Source organism: Lagenorhynchus albirostris, chromosome 1, assembly GCF_949774975.1.
Source record: "Lagenorhynchus albirostris chromosome 1, mLagAlb1.1, whole genome shotgun sequence".
Taxonomy (NCBI): Eukaryota; Metazoa; Chordata; class Mammalia; order Artiodactyla; family Delphinidae; genus Lagenorhynchus; species Lagenorhynchus albirostris.
In genome coordinates, this window is record NC_083095.1 from 138,157,043 (window position 1) to 138,169,334 (window position 12,292).

At 55.5% G+C, this 12,292-nt stretch overlaps 4 non-coding genes across 4 annotated transcripts; all 4 read left to right on the forward strand.

The window, feature by feature from the left end:
* Positions 1-2,194: 2,194 nt before the first annotated feature.
* Positions 2,195-2,286, forward strand: LOC132504792 (small nucleolar RNA SNORD116). Its single transcript, XR_009535093.1, has one exon. It is a non-coding gene; the product is annotated as a small nucleolar RNA SNORD116 (small nucleolar RNA).
* Positions 2,287-4,754: 2,468 nt separating this feature from the next.
* On the forward strand, positions 4,755-4,846 carry LOC132505353 (small nucleolar RNA SNORD116). Its single transcript, XR_009535378.1, has one exon. It is a non-coding gene; the product is annotated as a small nucleolar RNA SNORD116 (small nucleolar RNA).
* Positions 4,847-7,255: 2,409 nt separating this feature from the next.
* LOC132504796 (small nucleolar RNA SNORD116) lies at positions 7,256-7,347 on the forward strand. The gene has a single exon (XR_009535094.1). It is a non-coding gene; the product is annotated as a small nucleolar RNA SNORD116 (small nucleolar RNA).
* Positions 7,348-9,815: 2,468 nt separating this feature from the next.
* LOC132505361 (small nucleolar RNA SNORD116) lies at positions 9,816-9,907 on the forward strand. Its single transcript, XR_009535379.1, has one exon. It is a non-coding gene; the product is annotated as a small nucleolar RNA SNORD116 (small nucleolar RNA).
* The last annotated feature ends 2,385 nt before the right edge of the window (positions 9,908-12,292 follow it).

Below are 12,292 nucleotides of genomic sequence, written 5' to 3' on the forward strand. Positions count from 1 at the left end.
CACGGTTCAGCATTCGGGTAGGAGAGGAAGCGTGAGCCCTTGGTGGTCCGGTCGCCTGCCCTTGAGTTCTACAGGCCTCCGCCACCGGTTACTCGTTGCCTTGTGCCCGCAAAGAAACGGAAGTCTGTAGGCTCAGGGTGAGAGCAGGATTCCTGGCCTAGGGCAGGCTTCTTTGCCATGTTCTGCTTGGGAGACCAGATGCAGTTTAGGTTTCTCCTGATAAGGGGAGAAATCCAATGGGCCATTGTCACCGGGAGGTTGGCCAAGCTGAGGGCTCCTCCTCGGGTTGTGTCTGGCTTGTGTGTGCTGTGTGAAAGGGCTAGAAAATGCCTTAGTGAAGATAAGTCACAGCAAGCTTCCTTGGTGAGGGGTGGCTCTGGCATCTTTCCCTGACACGTTGGGATCCCGGTGGAGAGAGGAGGGCAAGGCGAATGAAGCAGACACGAGAGATGGCTGGCTAATCCCACAGGTTTACTGGTGGGTGGATAGATCGATGGTGGTCATAGGCTTCCGGGAACACTTTTGGTATTCCCTCAGGGACATTTGGAGGCAAGTGTAGAGAGGGAACACGGGAGCACATCTGTGGCGTGTCTCGCTTGTTTCCCCTCCTTGGTCAATTTACTTCATGGTGGGTCCCTGTGCCAGGGAATGGTTGCCTTCGTGGCACAGAATGGTGTCTTCTCATGGGGGCTGATTTGGAGGCCGTGGGGTGTTTTGTCCCTGTCTGTCCACGTTCTCCCTGTGTTGAAGATGTGAAGGTGTTCCTCAGTACAGCCCTGCATCGGTACTACACCCAGCCCACCTAGCAGTCCCTGAGGATTGAAGACCTTCCAGGAGGTCATTGGGCAAAACCACGCGGAAAGGGAGTCGGCTGCCAAGGAAAGGCTACAGGTTTCCGGGCCCGAGAGGATGTGTGGTGCGGGGATCTTTTCTCCTGCCACCCGCTGGTGCTTTGAGACTGTGGTGTACGGCGTGCCTGGCCACAGTCCAGAGAAGTCATACCGGTTCAGGTGTCTAGGCTGTTGGCCGGGTTCTCTTGTTGCGCGGCTGTAGGTAACACGTTGCTTCTAGAGGACCTGGGCCTCACGGTTTCACCGAGGTCACGTCACTGACGGACCCAGAGTGCGAAAGTGGCAGGCAGCACTGCAAGAGACCCAATTGCTGCAACAGTTTGCCCCGCCACGTTGGGCATCGTAATGGTTCCCATGCCATTACCTTTGTGTGTACGACAAGGGTAGGTCGTCTGTCCTAACAGCAGGCCAGGAAGTATGCCTGCTGGTGAGTCTGCCTTGATTAGTCCAGGTGTTCCTCACGTGCCCTTTGTCGTGGGTCCCTATGAGCCGCTTTTGGTGGAGGCCGTCATATTCGGCCGTGTGCCCTTCCCTTGTGGAAGATCTCTTGATCTTCCGGGCGCGTCCACTGTGTGGAGCCATATGTGCTTAGAGTTGGTGTGTTCCCCAAAGGTCACTGGCTCTTAGTCTGAGGAGGCACAGTTGCCCTGAGCGTGTCTCAGGGTTTCCGGAAGACATCCTTTAGCTGTGATGGAGGGGAGAGTGCTCAGGAGAGGAATTGCAGGGCCCGAGGCCAGGGTGTTGTTGGACAGCGGGGCTCTTCGTCCTGATGGCGGCACGCTGTGAAGGCGTCTACGCCACATTGCTTTCACATTTACGTGCGGACACCCAGGCACGATGGGCAGCAAATGAAATGTTGAGGGGATATAGAGCACGCATCACTAGATGGTATCGCCCTTTCCCTCGGTGCGCCCGTGCAGCATCCTCAAGCACGCGTGTGTTCTCTCAGCCCGAGCCAGGTGGACTGCCAGGGACGGAATCCCAGCAGCAGAGCAGCCCGGGGCCATCCGTATAATCCATAATACCTGGTGAAGGGAGGAGGAGGAGTCTCGCAGGGGTGTTGGCGCACATTCCATGAGGATCCTGGTTTAAACCTTGTTGCGGTAAGTGGCACTTCTTTGCTAAAACCTAGAGGTTTGGCCACGGGAACTGAAAACCGGTGCTACAGCCTCATCTTCTGTCTTTTTCCTGGGGAACATGAGCTTCGATGACCTGAGAACTGGCTGCATTTCCTGCCCCATGGCTCAGATCTGGCCGCTTCTGTATGCTGACATGATTCAGCTCACTGGCCGTCCCTTGGTGGAATCTGCAACTTTGCATATCCGGCGTTTGAGCATGTGCTTGGATCGATGATGACCCCCACAAATGCATTCCTTGGAAATCTGAACAAAATGAGTGAGAAAACCCTACCGTCTCCTCATCGGAACTGAGGTCCAGCACGTGGCTCCCAAAAGGAAAGTAGGGAGAGGTTGAGGTTGCGTTTGCTGCCGTGTGTGTGTACAGCCACGTTGTTCAAGTGGAGGGTTGTGGCCGTCTCATGGGGAGAAGAGCCATTGGGAAAGGAGCCTGGGATGCCAATGCAGGTGGGAAGGCTAGGGACAGCGTGCCGTCTCTGGGTTCCTTGGTGGAGCCAGGACTTCTGTCCCCTGCCACGGACGAGCATGCGGCTAGGAAAGGAAGCGTGAACCATTGGTGGTCCTATCGACTGCATTTGAGTTCTACAGGCCGCCGCCACCGGCTACTCGTTGCCTTGTGCCCTCACGGAAAGAGAAGTCTATGGTCAGGGTCAGAGCAGGATTCCTGGCCTAGGGCTGGCTCTTTGTGATGTTCTGCTTGGGAGACCAGATGCAGTTTCGGTTTCTCATGATGAGGGGAGAAATCCAATGGGCCATTGTCCCCGGGCGGTTGGCCAAGCTGATGGCTCCTCCTCGGGTTGTTTCCGGCTTGTGTGTGCTGTGTGAACAGGCTAGAAAATGCCTTAGTCAAGATAAGTCACAGCAAGCTTCTTTGGTGAGGGGTGGCTCTGGCATCTTTCCATGACACGTTGGGATCCCGGTGGAGAGGGAAGGGCAAGGCTACCGATAAAGACACATGAAATGGCTGGCTAAACCCACATGTTTACTTGTGGGTGGACAGATTGACAGAGGCCATAGGCTTCCAGGAAGACTTTTGATATCCCCTCAGGAGCATTTGGAGGCACGTGTAGAGAGGGAACACGGGAGAACTTCTGTGGACTGTCCCGCCTTTTTCCCCTCCTTGGTTGATTTACTTCATGGCGGGTCCCTAAGCTAGTGAATGGTTGCCTTTGTGGCACAGTATGGTGTCTTCTCATGGGAGCTGATTTGGAGGCCGTGGGGTGTTTTGTCCCTGTCTCTCCACGTTCCCCCTGTGTTGAAGCTGTGAAGGTGTTCCTGAGTCCAGCCCAACATCTTTACTAAACCTGGCCCACATAGCGTTCCCTGAGGTTTGCAGATCTTCCCCGGAGGGCACTGGGCACAACCATGCGAAAAAAAGGGAGTCGGCTGCTAAGGAAAGGCTATAGATTTAAAGGCGGGTGAGGGTGTGTGGTGCGGGGGTCATTTTTACTGCCACGCGCTGGTGCATCCAGACTGTGGTATCCGGTGTGCCTGGCCACAGGCCAGACGAGTCATAGCGGTTCAAGTGTCTCGGCTGTTGGCTGGGTTCTCTTAATTGCATGGCTGTGGGTCACACATTGCTTCTAGAAGACCTGGGCCTCACTGTTTCTCCGAGGTCACGTCACTGACGGGCCCGGAGTGTGAATGTGCCAGGTACCACCGCAGTTGACCCCATTGGGGCAATGGTGTTCTCCGCCACAATGGGCATTGGAATGGCTCCCATGCCATTTGGTTGCAAGGGTTTCCCCACCACGTTGGGCTTCAGAATGTTTCCCATGTCATTACCTCTGTGTGTGAACCAAGGGTAGGTCATCTGTCTTGGCAGCAGCTCAGGAAGTGTGCCTACTGGTGAGTCTCGCTTGATCAGTCCAGGTGTTCCTCACGTGCCCTTTGTCACGGTTCCCTTCGAGCTGCTTTTGATGAAGGCCGTCATATTCGGCCAAGGCCCCTTCCCTTGTGGAAGATCTCTTCCCCGTAAGAGCGTGGCACTTGTGTGGAAGAATATGTGCCAAGGGCGGGCGTGTTCCCCTAGATGGCACCGGCTCTTAGTCTGAGGGGCCACAGTTGCCCAGAGGGTGTCTCAGGGGTTTAGGAAGACATCCTTCTGCTGTGGTGGATGGGAGAGCACTCAGGAGTGGAATTGCAGTGCCCGAGACCAGGGGGATTTTGGACAGCGGTGCTCTATGTCCTGATGGCCGCACCCTCTGAAGGCGTCAGCTCTATGTTGCATTCACGTTTCCCTGCGGACCCACAGGCAAGATCTGCAGCAAATTAAATGTCGAGGGGAGACAGAGCACGCATCACTGAGGGATATCGCCCTTTCGCTCGGTGCACCCGTGCACCCTCCTAAAGAACGCATGTGTTCTCTCACCCCGAGCCAGGTGGAATGCCAGGAAAGGAATTCCAGCAGCAGATCAACCTGGGACCATCTGTATAATCCCTGACACCCGGTGAAGTGAGGAGGAGGAGTCTCACAGGGGTGTTGGCCCGCATTCCATGAGGATCCTGGTTTAACCCTTGTTGCGGTAAGTAGCACCTCTTTCCTAAAACCTAGAGGTTTGACCAAGGGAACATGTGCAACGGGGCTACACCCTCAGCTTCTGGCCTTTTCCATGGGAACCCGAGCTTCGATGCCCTGAGAACTGGCTGCATTTCCTTCCCCAATGGCTTTGCTTTGTTCACTTCCGTATGCTGACATGATTCAGCTCGCTGTCCGTACCGTGGTGGAATCTGCAAGTTTGCATGTCCAGCGTTTGAGCATGTGCTTGGCTCGACGATGACTTCCACAAATGCATTCCTTGGAAATCTGAACAAAATGAGTGAGAAATCCCTGCCGTCTCCTCCTTGGAACTGAGGTCCAACACGTGGCTCCCAAAAGGAAAGTAGGGAGAGGTTCGCGTTGCATTTGCTCCCGTGGGTGTCCACAGCCACGCTGTTTAAGTTGAGGCTTGTGGCCGTCTGATGGGGAGACGGGGCATTGGGAAAGGACCCTGGGATGCCAATCCAGCAGGGAAGGCTAGGGAGAGCGTGCCGTCTGTGGGTTCCTTGGTCGAGCCGGGACTGCTGTCCCCTGCCACGGTTCAGCATTCGGGTAGGAGAGGAAGCGTGAGCCCTTGGTGGTCCGGTCGCCTGCCCTTGAGTTCTACAGGCCTCCGCCACCGGTTACTCGTTGCCTTGTGCCCGCAAAGAAACGGAAGTCTGTAGGCTCAGGGTGAGAGCAGGATTCCTGGCCTAGGGCAGGCTTCTTTGCCATGTTCTGCTTGGGAGACCAGATGCAGTTTAGGTTTCTCCTGATAAGGGGAGAAATCCAATGGGCCATTGTCACCGGGAGGTTGGCCAAGCTGAGGGCTCCTCCTCGGGTTGTGTCTGGCTTGTGTGTGCTGTGTGAAAGGGCTAGAAAATGCCTTAGTGAAGATAAGTCACAGCAAGCTTCCTTGGTGAGGGGTGGCTCTGGCATCTTTCCCTGACACGTTGGGATCCCGGTGGAGAGAGGAGGGCAAGGCGAATGAAGCAGACACGAGAGATGGCTGGCTAATCCCACAGGTTTACTGGTGGGTGGATAGATCGATGGTGGTCATAGGCTTCCGGGAACACTTTTGGTATTCCCTCAGGGACATTTGGAGGCAAGTGTAGAGAGGGAACACGGGAGCACATCTGTGGCGTGTCTCGCTTGTTTCCCCTCCTTGGTCAATTTACTTCATGGTGGGTCCCTGTGCCAGGGAATGGTTGCCTTCGTGGCACAGAATGGTGTCTTCTCATGGGGGCTGATTTGGAGGCCGTGGGGTGTTTTGTCCCTGTCTGTCCACGTTCTCCCTGTGTTGAAGATGTGAAGGTGTTCCTCAGTACAGCCCTGCATCGGTACTACACCCAGCCCACCTAGCAGTCCCTGAGGATTGAAGACCTTCCAGGAGGTCATTGGGCAAAACCACGCGGAAAGGGAGTCGGCTGCCAAGGAAAGGCTACAGGTTTCCGGGCCCGAGAGGATGTGTGGTGCGGGGATCTTTTCTCCTGCCACCCGCTGGTGCTTTGAGACTGTGGTGTACGGCGTGCCTGGCCACAGTCCAGAGAAGTCATACCGGTTCAGGTGTCTAGGCTGTTGGCCGGGTTCTCTTGTTGCGCGGCTGTAGGTAACACGTTGCTTCTAGAGGACCTGGGCCTCACGGTTTCACCGAGGTCACGTCACTGACGGACCCAGAGTGCGAAAGTGGCAGGCAGCACTGCAAGAGACCCAATTGCTGCAACAGTTTGCCCCGCCACGTTGGGCATCGTAATGGTTCCCATGCCATTACCTTTGTGTGTACGACAAGGGTAGGTCGTCTGTCCTAACAGCAGGCCAGGAAGTATGCCTGCTGGTGAGTCTGCCTTGATTAGTCCAGGTGTTCCTCACGTGCCCTTTGTCGTGGGTCCCTATGAGCCGCTTTTGGTGGAGGCCGTCATATTCGGCCGTGTGCCCTTCCCTTGTGGAAGATCTCTTGATCTTCCGGGCGCGTCCACTGTGTGGAGCCATATGTGCTTAGAGTTGGTGTGTTCCCCAAAGGTCACTGGCTCTTAGTCTGAGGAGGCACATTTGCCCTGAGCGTGTCTCAGGGTTTCCGGAAGACATCCTTTAGCTGTGATGGAGGGGAGAGTGCTCAGGAGAGGAATTGCAGGGCCCGAGGCCAGGGTGTTGTTGGACAGCGGGGCTCTTCGTCCTGATGGCGGCACGCTGTGAAGGCGTCTACGCCACATTGCTTTCACATTTACGTGCGGACACCCAGGCACGATGGGCAGCAAATGAAATGTTGAGGGGATATAGAGCACGCATCACTAGATGGTATCGCCCTTTCCCTCGGTGCGCCCGTGCAGCATCCTCAAGCACGCGTGTGTTCTCTCAGCCCGAGCCAGGTGGACTGCCAGGGACGGAATCCCAGCAGCAGAGCAGCCCGGGGCCATCCGTATAATCCATAATACCTGGTGAAGGGAGGAGGAGGAGTCTCGCAGGGGTGTTGGCGCACATTCCATGAGGATCCTGGTTTAAACCTTGTTGCGGTAAGTGGCACTTCTTTGCTAAAACCTAGAGGTTTGGCCACGGGAACTGAAAACCGGTGCTACAGCCTCATCTTCTGTCTTTTTCCTGGGGAACATGAGCTTCGATGACCTGAGAACTGGCTGCATTTCCTGCCCCATGGCTCAGATCTGGCCGCTTCTGTATGCTGACATGATTCAGCTCACTGGCCGTCCCTTGGTGGAATCTGCAACTTTGCATATCCGGCGTTTGAGCATGTGCTTGGATCGATGATGACCCCCACAAATGCATTCCTTGGAAATCTGAACAAAATGAGTGAGAAAACCCTACCGTCTCCTCATCGGAACTGAGGTCCAGCACGTGGCTCCCAAAAGGAAAGTAGGGAGAGGTTGAGGTTGCGTTTGCTGCCGTGTGTGTGTACAGCCACGTTGTTCAAGTGGAGGGTTGTGGCCGTCTCATGGGGAGAAGAGCCATTGGGAAAGGAGCCTGGGATGCCAATGCAGGTGGGAAGGCTAGGGACAGCGTGCCGTCTCTGGGTTCCTTGGTGGAGCCAGGACTTCTGTCCCCTGCCACGGACGAGCATGCGGCTAGGAAAGGAAGCGTGAACCATTGGTGGTCCTATCGACTGCATTTGAGTTCTACAGGCCGCCGCCACCGGCTACTCGTTGCCTTGTGCCCTCACGGAAAGAGAAGTCTATGGTCAGGGTCAGAGCAGGATTCCTGGCCTAGGGCTGGCTCTTTGTGATGTTCTGCTTGGGAGACCAGATGCAGTTTCGGTTTCTCATGATGAGGGGAGAAATCCAATGGGCCATTGTCCCCGGGCGGTTGGCCAAGCTGATGGCTCCTCCTCGGGTTGTTTCCGGCTTGTGTGTGCTGTGTGAACAGGCTAGAAAATGCCTTAGTCAAGATAAGTCACAGCAAGCTTCTTTGGTGAGGGGTGGCTCTGGCATCTTTCCATGACACGTTGGGATCCCGGTGGAGAGGGAAGGGCAAGGCTACCGATAAAGACACATGAAATGGCTGGCTAAACCCACATGTTTACTTGTGGGTGGACAGATTGACAGAGGCCATAGGCTTCCAGGAAGACTTTTGATATCCCCTCAGGAGCATTTGGAGGCACGTGTAGAGAGGGAACACGGGAGAACTTCTGTGGACTGTCCCGCCTTTTTCCCCTCCTTGGTTGATTTACTTCATGGCGGGTCCCTAAGCTAGTGAATGGTTGCCTTTGTGGCACAGTATGGTGTCTTCTCATGGGAGCTGATTTGGAGGCCGTGGGGTGTTTTGTCCCTGTCTCTCCACGTTCCCCCTGTGTTGAAGCTGTGAAGGTGTTCCTGAGTCCAGCCCAACATCTTTACTAAACCTGGCCCACATAGCGTTCCCTGAGGTTTGCAGATCTTCCCCGGAGGGCACTGGGCACAACCATGCGAAAAAAAGGGAGTCGGCTGCTAAGGAAAGGCTATAGATTTAAAGGCGGGTGAGGGTGTGTGGTGCGGGGGTCATTTTTACTGCCACGCGCTGGTGCATCCAGACTGTGGTATCCGGTGTGCCTGGCCACAGGCCAGACGAGTCATAGCGGTTCAAGTGTCTCGGCTGTTGGCTGGGTTCTCTTAATTGCATGGCTGTGGGTCACACATTGCTTCTAGAAGACCTGGGCCTCACTGTTTCTCCGAGGTCACGTCACTGACGGGCCCGGAGTGTGAATGTGCCAGGTACCACCGCAGTTGACCCCATTGGTGCAATGGTGTTCTCCGCCACAATGGGCATTGGAATGGCTCCCATGCCATTTGGTTGCAAGGGTTTCCCCACCACGTTGGGCTTCAGAATGTTTCCCATGTCATTACCTCTGTGTGTGAACCAAGGGTAGGTCATCTGTCTTGGCAGCAGCTCAGGAAGTGTGCCTACTGGTGAGTCTCGCTTGATCAGTCCAGGTGTTCCTCACGTGCCCTTTGTCACGGTTCCCTTCGAGCTGCTTTTGACGAAGGCCGTCATATTCGGCCAAGGCCCCTTCCCTTGTGGAAGATCTCTTCCCCGTAAGAGCGTGGCACTTGTGTGGAAGAATATGTGCCAAGGGCGGGCGTGTTCCCCTAGATGGCACCGGCTCTTAGTCTGAGGGGCCACAGTTGCCCAGAGGGTGTCTCAGGGGTTTAGGAAGACATCCTTCTGCTGTGGTGGATGGGAGAGCACTCAGGAGTGGAATTGCAGTGCCCGAGACCAGGGGGATTTTGGACAGCGGTGCTCTATGTCCTGATGGCCGCACCCTCTGAAGGCGTCAGCTCTATGTTGCATTCACGTTTCCCTGCGGACCCACAGGCAAGATCTGCAGCAAATTAAATGTCGAGGGGAGACAGAGCACGCATCACTGAGGGATATCGCCCTTTCGCTCGGTGCACCCGTGCACCCTCCTAAAGAACGCATGTGTTCTCTCACCCCGAGCCAGGTGGAATGCCAGGAAAGGAATTCCAGCAGCAGATCAACCTGGGACCATCTGTATAATCCCTGACACCCGGTGAAGTGAGGAGGAGGAGTCTCACAGGGGTGTTGGCCCGCATTCCATGAGGATCCTGGTTTAACCCTTGTTGCGGTAAGTAGCACCTCTTTCCTAAAACCTAGAGGTTTGACCAAGGGAACATGTGCAACGGGGCTACACCCTCAGCTTCTGGCCTTTTCCATGGGAACCCGAGCTTCGATGCCCTGAGAACTGGCTGCATTTCCTTCCCCAATGGCTTTGCTTTGTTCACTTCCGTATGCTGACATGATTCAGCTCGCTGTCCGTACCGTGGTGGAATCTGCAAGTTTGCATGTCCAGTGTTTGAGCATGTGCTTGGCTCGACGATGACTTCCACAAATGCATTCCTTGGAAATCTGAACAAAATGAGTGAGAAATCCCTGCCGTCTCCTCCTTGGAACTGAGGTCCAACACGTGGCTCCCAAAAGGAAAGTAGGGAGAGGTTCGCGTTGCATTTGCTCCCGTGGGTGTCCACAGCCACGCTGTTTAAGTTGAGGCTTGTGGCCGTCTGATGGGGAGACGGGGCATTGGGAAAGGACCCTGGGATGCCAATCCAGCAGGGAAGGCTAGGGAGAGCGTGCCGTCTGTGGGTTCCTTGGTCGAGCCGGGACTGCTGTCCCCTGCCACGGTTCAGCATTCGGGTAGGAGAGGAAGCGTGAGCCCTTGGTGGTCCGGTCGCCTGCCCTTGAGTTCTACAGGCCTCCGCCACCGGTTACTCGTTGCCTTGTGCCCGCAAAGAAACGGAAGTCTGTAGGCTCAGGGTGAGAGCAGGATTCCTGGCCTAGGGCAGGCTTCTTTGCCATGTTCTGCTTGGGAGACCAGATGCAGTTTAGGTTTCTCCTGATAAGGGGAGAAATCCAATGGGCCATTGTCACCGGGAGGTTGGCCAAGCTGAGGGCTCCTCCTCGGGTTGTGTCTGGCTTGTGTGTGCTGTGTGAAAGGGCTAGAAAATGCCTTAGTGAAGATAAGTCACAGCAAGCTTCCTTGGTGAGGGGTGGCTCTGGCATCTTTCCCTGACACGTTGGGATCCCGGTGGAGAGAGGAGGGCAAGGCGAATGAAGCAGACACGAGAGATGGCTGGCTAATCCCACAGGTTTACTGGTGGGTGGATAGATCGATGGTGGTCATAGGCTTCCGGGAACACTTTTGGTATTCCCTCAGGGACATTTGGAGGCAAGTGTAGAGAGGGAACACGGGAGCACATCTGTGGCGTGTCTCGCTTGTTTCCCCTCCTTGGTCAATTTACTTCATGGTGGGTCCCTGTGCCAGGGAATGGTTGCCTTCGTGGCACAGAATGGTGTCTTCTCATGGGGGCTGATTTGGAGGCCGTGGGGTGTTTTGTCCCTGTCTGTCCACGTTCTCCCTGTGTTGAAGATGTGAAGGTGTTCCTCAGTACAGCCCTGCATCGGTACTACACCCAGCCCACCTAGCAGTCCCTGAGGATTGAAGACCTTCCAGGAGGTCATTGGGCAAAACCACGCGGAAAGGGAGTCGGCTGCCAAGGAAAGGCTACAGGTTTCCGGGCCCGAGAGGATGTGTGGTGCGGGGATCTTTTCTCCTGCCACCCGCTGGTGCTTTGAGACTGTGGTGTACGGCGTGCCTGGCCACAGTCCAGAGAAGTCATACCGGTTCAGGTGTCTAGGCTGTTGGCCGGGTTCTCTTGTTGCGCGGCTGTAGGTAACACGTTGCTTCTAGAGGACCTGGGCCTCACGGTTTCACTGAGGTCACGTCACTGACGGACCCAGAGTGCGAAAGTGGCAGGCAGCACTGCAAGAGACCCAATTGCTGCAACAGTTTGCCCCGCCACGTTGGGCATCGTAATGGTTCCCATGCCATTACCTTTGTGTGTACGACAAGGGTAGGTCGTCTGTCCTAACAGCAGGCCAGGAAGTATGCCTGCTGGTGAGTCTGCCTTGATTAGTCCAGGTGTTCCTCACGTGCCCTTTGTCGTGGGTCCCTATGAGCCGCTTTTGGTGGAGGCCGTCATATTCGGCCGTGTGCCCTTCCCTTGTGGAAGATCTCTTGATCTTCCGGGCGCGTCCACTGTGTGGAGCCATATGTGCTTAGAGTTGGTGTGTTCCCCAAAGGTCACTGGCTCTTAGTCTGAGGAGGCACATTTGCCCTGAGCGTGTCTCAGGGTTTCCGGAAGACATCCTTTAGCTGTGATGGAGGGGAGAGTGCTCAGGAGAGGAATTGCAGGGCCCGAGGCCAGGGTGTTGTTGGACAGCGGGGCTCTTCGTCCTGATGGCGGCACGCTGTGAAGGCGTCTACGCCACATTGCTTTCACATTTACGTGCGGACACCCAGGCACGATGGGCAGCAAATGAAATGTTGAGGGGATATAGAGCACGCATCACTAGATGGTATCGCCCTTTCCCTCGGTGCGCCCGTGCAGCATCCTCAAGCACGCGTGTGTTCTCTCAGCCCGAGCCAGGTGGACTGCCAGGGACGGAATCCCAGCAGCAGAGCAGCCCGGGGCCATCCGTATAATCCATAATACCTGGTGAAGGGAGGAGGAGGAGTCTCGCAGGGGTGTTGGCGCACATTCCATGAGGATCCTGGTTTAAACCTTGTTGCGGTAAGTGGCACTTCTTTGCTAAAACCTAGAGGTTTGGCCACGGGAACTGAAAACCGGTGCTACAGCCTCATCTTCTGTCTTTTTCCTGGGGAACATGAGCTTCGATGACCTGAGAACTGGCTGCATTTCCTGCCCCATGGCTCAGATCTGGCCGCTTCTGTATGCTGACATGATTCAGCTCACTGGCCGTCCCTTGGTGGAATCTGCAACTTTGCA